The 7,126-nt window shown below is 50.7% G+C and overlaps 1 long non-coding RNA gene across 1 annotated transcript; it reads right to left on the bottom strand.

The window, feature by feature from the left end:
- Nucleotides 1-2,228: 2,228 nt before the first annotated feature.
- Nucleotides 2,229-5,575, bottom strand: LOC114102019 (uncharacterized). The gene is made up of 2 exons (XR_003584427.3): nt 5,149-5,575; nt 2,229-2,408 (listed from the first exon to the last, which is right to left on the bottom strand). It is a non-coding gene; the product is annotated as an uncharacterized lncRNA (long non-coding RNA).
- Nucleotides 5,576-7,126: the final 1,551 nt, after the last annotated feature.

The raw sequence follows: 7,126 nt of genomic DNA, 5'->3' as shown, positions 1-7,126 counted from the left end.
TTCGATCCCCATAACCACATAAAAATAAATAAAATAGGGCTGGGGTTGTAGCTCAGGGGTAGAGTGCTCACCTAGCACGTGCAAGGCCCTGGGTTCGATCCTCAGCACCACATATAAAAAAAAATAAATAAAGGTATTGTTTCCAACTACAACTAAAAATAAATAAATATTTTTTAAAAAAATAAATAAATAAAGATATTGTGTCCAACTACAATTAAAAAAATAAATAAATAACTGCTGGGTGAGGTGGTGCGTGCCTGTAATTCCAGCAACTCAGAAGGCTGAGGCAGGAGGATTGCAAGTTTGAGGTCAGCCTCAGCAACTTAGTAAAACCCTGTATTAAAATTAAAAGTATATATATTTGGTTGGATGTAGCTCAATTATAGAGAGGCCCTGATTTCAATCCCCAGCTCTACAAAAAAATATATATTTTTTTAAATTAAAATAACCAGTGTGCTGACAGGGATGTGGAGAAAGTAGGGGCTGAGGAACAAGCAATCGGGAAGTAGGAGATGTCCCCAGAGAATCACCTCAGCTGAACTTTGAAGAAATTCCTCAGGGGAAGAGGGAGTAAGGCCTCCCTGGTGGTGCAGGGACCAAAGGTGTGACAGACGTGCAGCCACTGGGCTTGAATGGAAGAGGGCAGAGCACACACACTTAGGAATGGACGGTCATCATTGCAGCTGAGTTGACGAGGGGTCTGGAAGGGCCACTCCAGTCCTCCTCCAGACCCCTGTGCCCCATCACCTGCCTCGCCAGCACCCTCAGGGACCTGAGGATATGGTGGGAGGAAGGAGGCTTCTGTCTGTCTGAGGATAGTCAAGCAGAACGGTGCAGAGATAATTCCCCCTGCGCATCCTTCTAGAGACACCAACTGGAAGTTCCTCAATGTTCCCTGAGAGCTGAGGAAGAGGATGGTGGGGAAGGGAGGTTCTTGCAGGGTCTGGAAGAATGGAAGGGTTTTCCCCAAGTGGCAAGGGGAAGGGCTGTGGGGTCAGGACAGCTCCCTGGAGCTCTGCGAGGTGAGGTGTCCTGGGACACAGGGTCTGCTCAAGGATCTCGTGGTGGGTCTGGGAGCTCTTGAGCCCGACACTTGCCTTCTCGGTTGTTCTCTGTTCTCTTGGCTTCTGGATCTTCTCATCCTGAGACATCCTTCTTTTCTAAACTTGCTGGGCCTAGGTTTTGCCCCTCAGGACTCAGAGTTGGCATCCTGACTCGAACATCTGCCTGCCCAACCCCAGCCCTGGCGACAGAGGGCTCAGCTCAGAGCCCCCTGCATTATCACCCCTCTGTGCTCTACCAGGTGCTCCATGATCTTGCCTCTCTCCTTCAGGGACCATCAGCTCCAAGGACAGGAGCCCTCAAATCTGGCCTGGGGCTCTGGCAGTGCTTGCCAGTTGCTAGGTGTTTGTTGACTTGAATGGAATCAATGCAGAAATGGGTTCCTGCCTCCCGGCTAAAAGCACAGATGAGACAACTAATATTTGAGGAAGGCCATATGAGTGACACTTTGACAAACCCAGCCTCCCCTCCGTTCAATCTCAGTCCATTCCACCGGGTCCACCTGTTTCTATCTTCTCTCCCTCTGCCCTTCACTAGCTCCCGCCTTTCCTGATTACCCCAGGAGTTTCCTGCTTCCTGGATTCACTTAGGTCCCAACAGGGCAGCTGCCACACAGCTCACAGCCCTTTAGAAACATCAGTTGAGCCAGGCGTGGTGGTGCTCATCTGTAATCCCAGCAACTCAGGAGGCTGAGGAAAGAGGATTGCAAGTTCAAGGCCACCCTCAGCAACTTAGCAGGACCCTAAGCAAGACCCTGTCTCGAAAAATATAAAGGGCTGGGATATGGTTCAGTGGTAAAGCACCCCTGTGTTCAATCCCAGTACCAAAAAATAAAAAATTAGAAAAATATAAATCATATGACATCACTCCTGTGAGTAAGATCCGTTGTGACTTCCCTGTGTATGTGACTTTCACTCCCTACTCAGGGCTCTGCCTGTCCTCTGTTGGCCTCCCTCTTGCTGGTCCCTAAGTGCACAGGTCTTTCCTGCCTGGATGCTCCTCCCAACCTCCCTTTGGCTGCTTCTTCTCACCACTCAGGTCTCAGGTCGAATGTCACCCTCACAAAAGGCCTCCTTTGGCCACCCAATTGGACATAATCCTAGCCACTCCATTGCTGTGTGTCAGGAAAATCAGAATGTTCCGTGTGTGAGAGAAAACTCAAAATCTTAGCAGATTAAGCAAGATAGAAATTTATTTCTCTCTGATTTAAAAGTCTGCAGGTAGTTGGTCTTGGGATGCAAGAGTGTTCTGCAGTTCCTTCGATCTTGTGACAGCTTCAGCAAGGGCCTTTCTCCTCATGGTCCAGCATGACTGCCTGAGCTTCAGCCACCATCTCTGCATTCCAGCTAGCAGGAAGGAGAAAGGAGGAAAGAGGGATTTGTCCCCTGTCTTTAAGGGCATTTCCTGAGTTGCTTCTGCTTCTACTCCATTGATCAGAACTTAGTTAGATGGCTGCACTTTGCTTCAAGGGAGCCTGGGAAATTTTTAGTTTTATTCTGGGAAGTCTCTGGGAATCAAACTCAGGGCCTCGCACATGCCATGCAAGTGTTCTACCACTAAGCTACACCCCAGCCCTGTCATCTGCTAATTTATCTTTTACTTACCAGCAGATCTCTGGTCATTTATTTGTTCACTATTACCTTTCTCTCTCTCTCTCTCTTTTTTTTTTTTCTTTGTGGTGCTGGGGATTGAACCCAGGGCCTTGTGCATGCAAGGCAAGCACTCTACCCACTGAGCTATATCCCCAACCTCTCATTCTCCTTCTCTTTCTCCTTCTCCTTCTCCGTCTCCTTCTTCTTCTTCTCCCATCTTTGAACCCAGGGGCGCTTAACCACTGAGCCACAACCCCAGTCCCCATTTTTTTTAGTTTATTTAGAGACGGGTCTTGATGAGTTACTTAGGGCCTTGCTAAATTGCTGAGGTTGGCCTCAAACTCTCTATCCTCCTGCCTCAGCCTCCAGAGCCACTAGGATTACAGATGTGCACCACAGCACCTGGCTACTATTATCTTTTGCTACTAGAGCATAAGCTCCATGAGGACAGGTTCTTTGCTATGCTTGTCCAGAACTGCACATCCAGTGCCTAGGCACAGAGCCCAGCAAAAAGTAGTCCTTAGGCCCATTGAGATAGCTTGAGCCTGTAGTTCCAGCTACTTGGGCTGAGGCAGGAGGATCACCTGTCCAGGAGTTTGAAGCCAGCCTGGGCTCTAGAGCAAGATCCTATCTCTTTAAAAAAAATTAAAAAAAAAAAAAAATATATATATATATAAAGAATTCAGAGCCTAATTTACATATATACATATGTAAATTACACATATGTAAATTAGGCTCTGAATTCTTAATGATTAAATGACAATGATTTGAGAAATACATTCTCAACTTCTGCTTTGAGAATGGGTTCAGAGAGAGTATTCAGAGGGTAATTTGTACTCAGAATACTAGAGTAACTAGTCTAAGGTCAGACAGTTGGCAATAAGGTCAAGATTCAAACTGCTCTCTCTGACTCTGGTGCTCATTCAGTTCTTTCCGCTTCACAGGCTGCTCCTCCAATCTCAGCTCCACCCTGGATCACGTTAGAAGCCAGGAAATGGTCACCGGCAAAGTGCCAGTGCCTTGTCCCTGGGAAATTCCATGCCAGGTTCTCACTTCGTGCATGCCCCTAGCCTCTAAGGGGTCAGTGTGATTCATGGTTGGTTGGGAAAAGTTTCTGTAACCTTGCTAATCCATGGTGAGATGACACAGAGAACTCACAAAACAAACCTAACACAGTGGCACATGCCTGTAATCCGGGCTACTCAGGAGGTAGAGGTGAGAGTATCACTTGAGTCCATAGTTTGAGACCATGAGAGGGTAACATATTAAGACCCCATCTCAGAAAGAAAGAAAGAAACTCCTATTGGAATTAAGCACTGGACCAGGTTTGGAACTTTACATGAGCTGATAGATTTCTTTCTTTGAGACAAGGAAAAAGTGTCTAATTCATCAGGTTTCCCTTTTTAACCTTGACTTCCAGGAGACTTAGCCTCAGACTGTACCCAGCTTTGCCCACTTTTGGCCCAGGCAGCTGGGGACGGGCCTGAGTGTGAGGGGGGACCACACCTGAAAGATCTGATATGGGGCAGAGAATTTGTGGGGGTGGGGAGGAGAGCCTGGGGGGAGGGACCTATAGCTGGGCCTAGCAGGATAGGGGTGACCTGGTGACCAGGATCTGCATTGCAAAATCTGCTCCCCTTCTGAGCTCTTTCTCATCTCTGCCCTTCCCAGCTCCCTGCTGTGGTCTCCACATTAAGTCCCAATTCCTCCTCTGGCCTGGCGGTGAGCTTGCTCTTGGTCCCCAGTCCTGCCCTGCCAATCCAATCTCCTCTTTACCAGGTTCACTTTTAAATTGAGTTCAGTCCCTTCTGTAGCTCAGCCACCTCCCCTTCTGTGACTCAGCCCCAGTGCAAGTTACGGGGCCCTCCTCTTAGAGTCCACTGAAATCTGCGGGGAGCCCCACCGCAGTCCTCCTTCTGTTCCTCTGGGTCCCCATGGCCTGCCCATGAGTCAGTAGGCTTCAGAGCAACCACCAAGTGATGGGAGCTCAGAACTAGATGTGGAAGGGACAGATGCTGGTTTGCACTGGCTGTCTAATGCTCACCAGAAAGTGCCTTGTACCCTAGGCCCGTGCCTTGGAAATACTTAGAACCACCGAGCCACCTCCTCTGCTGTGGGGACCAAATGTCCTCCCCAGGAAGAATCCTGATGCCAGGGCCCAGGGTGAGGAGGTGCCATCTAGAAGGGCACACTTGGATCTCCTGGCAATGCTTTCTTTTGTACAGGGATTGAACCAAGGAGCGCTTAACCACTGAGTTGCATCCCCAGCCCTTTTTATTTTTTATTTAGAGACAGGGTCTCGCTAAGTAGCTGAGGCTGGCTTTGAACTTGCAATCCTCCTGCCTCAGTCTCCCAAAGCCACTGGGATTATTGGCACCATGGCGCTTGGCTTCCCTGGCAACCCTTGCTGTGCAAAGGGAGCCCTGGCATTAAAGAATGCCTCTCCCCACATGCACTTCATTTAAAACCAATCAAACACTGTTAAAATATGTACCGTTGCAGCAGAGATTCCACATGACACCTTAGAGCATGACCCAGGTGATGGGTCAGGCCCAGGTCCCCAGCTCCCTGGCCAGGTCTGGGCAGTGAAGAGAGAGGGCAGGTGGGGGGGAGCAGGCTTGCAGGGAAGAATGGGCTCCTGGTGTGTCCATTTCTCCCAGTGTGAGTCTACATAGCAAGATAGCTGCTGGGGCAGCTGAGGACAGAGGAAGGACTTGCAGGAGCTCAGTGTCCATCTCTCCAGTCTTGCCTCTTCTTTTCTCTCCCACCAATCTCCTGGGTTCCCTCTCAGTGGCTGACCCACCTGCCTCAGGGCAGGCAGGTCCCTTTCAGTCCAGGCCTCCTCATGAGGTCTCTTTCCTTGCTGGGAAACCTTTCTTTCTGCCTCTGCTAGAGAAGGAGAGAGATGGTTCCCCAGAAAAGGACACACCCTGACTTGAGAGAGAGGGCCCCTCCCTGGGGATCAGCGGCAGACCCTCTTGTCCCTTCTATCTGCTGAGCCAGATGTTTGGGGCCCCAGCCTGACAGCTGATGGCAGAGTCTGTCACAACCCTGGACTATGGGTGTGTCCCCTACCATTAGTATGTTTTGGGGGGTGTGGTTGAGCCAATGACTCTGAACAGTTCTTGCATCTGAACTAACTGTGTGACCTTGAATAAGTTCCCAGAGGTCTCTAAAGTCTCAAGTTTTTCACTCCTGGAGAGTAGAACAGCGCGTGGGAAGCCCTTGGCCCAGCACCAGGCACATGGGGACGCTTGATGAATAATAGCTATTGACACTTTTAGGAGAAAACCTCAGTCAGCATAGGGGTCTCCTACAGGAGCCCTCCATCGCCATATGCTAGACCCTGAGACCAGTGACCTCTGCCGCCTCATGATACTTCCAGAAGGGAGAGAAGGGAGATGCCCAAAGCCTGATTGAAAGGAAAGGAGAAACAGGGTTTCTGGGTCTAGAACCCCCCCCCCATCCCGGCTTCTCCTCTTTTGTGAACTGTCTCAAAGAGGAGGCCTGGAGCTGCCCATGCCCAATCCCAGCAGGGAGGTTGAGCTCTAGGGAGACTTTGCAGGGAAACCGCCATTCCATCTGTGTGGCTCAGTCTCTGTGGGATGGGGGAGGCCAATCAGACTCCAGCAGACTTGCCTCAGTGACTCAACTGTCCCTCTAAGGGCCTGGAAGGGGCTAGAGGACCCCCAAGTGCAAGCTCCTCCTCCCTCAGGTCCCTTGTTTCTTTTTGAACAGATCTTAGAACAGCCAATCAGGACCCAGAGCCTCAGGCGGGTCCCTGCCTGGGTTCATTTCAGTTAGCTCCTGCCCAGTGGTGCTGACGGGCCCTGGGAGGGTGGGGTGGGGAGTAGAGCACGTTGTCTTCAGGCCCAGGTCCCTATCTCAGGACCCAGTGCTGTCAGCTGTGAGACTTGAGATGTCCTGCCTTGGATTAAAAAAAAAAAAAAATACTGAGTCCCACAACAACCTGGGAGAGGAGGTGGGGGCGAGGTTTCCAGTCCGTGCCTCTGTGTATTCTGTAGAAATAGGAGGAATGGGATTTCCTCGCCTCCACTTTGAGAAGATGGGGAGTTCCTTCATGTATTCCTCCATGGAGTCAATCCACAGTCGTTGATCTTGCACCCTCATGTACTGGGCACCACATGGGGAAGGACAAAAGTCAGAAACCCCGGCTGAGGGGCAGGGAGCCTGGGGAGGGGGCCTAGGGGAGCAAGCACACAGTCCTGGGCCTGTGCAGAGGAAGGCAGCAGCCCAGGGCCGTGGGGGCCACGAGCCACACCTCCCTTTGACCAGGAAACCCCAGGAGGGAGCAGGGTTTCCCTCCGGTGACTTAGCAGAGAGGTAAACAGTGTTGCAGTTGCGCTGGGGAGGGATGAGTGGCAGCTCGGTAGCTCCTGCCATCCCTTCTCCTCCCTCTCAAAAGGCAGAGCCTGGAGAGCAGCTGCTGTGTTTGGCAGCCCCTGCTGGAT

The sequence above is a fragment of the Marmota flaviventris genome, chromosome 17 (assembly GCF_047511675.1).
Source record: "Marmota flaviventris isolate mMarFla1 chromosome 17, mMarFla1.hap1, whole genome shotgun sequence".
Taxonomy (NCBI): domain Eukaryota; kingdom Metazoa; phylum Chordata; class Mammalia; order Rodentia; family Sciuridae; genus Marmota; species Marmota flaviventris.
This window is presented reverse-complemented; position numbering and strand designations above follow the sequence as displayed.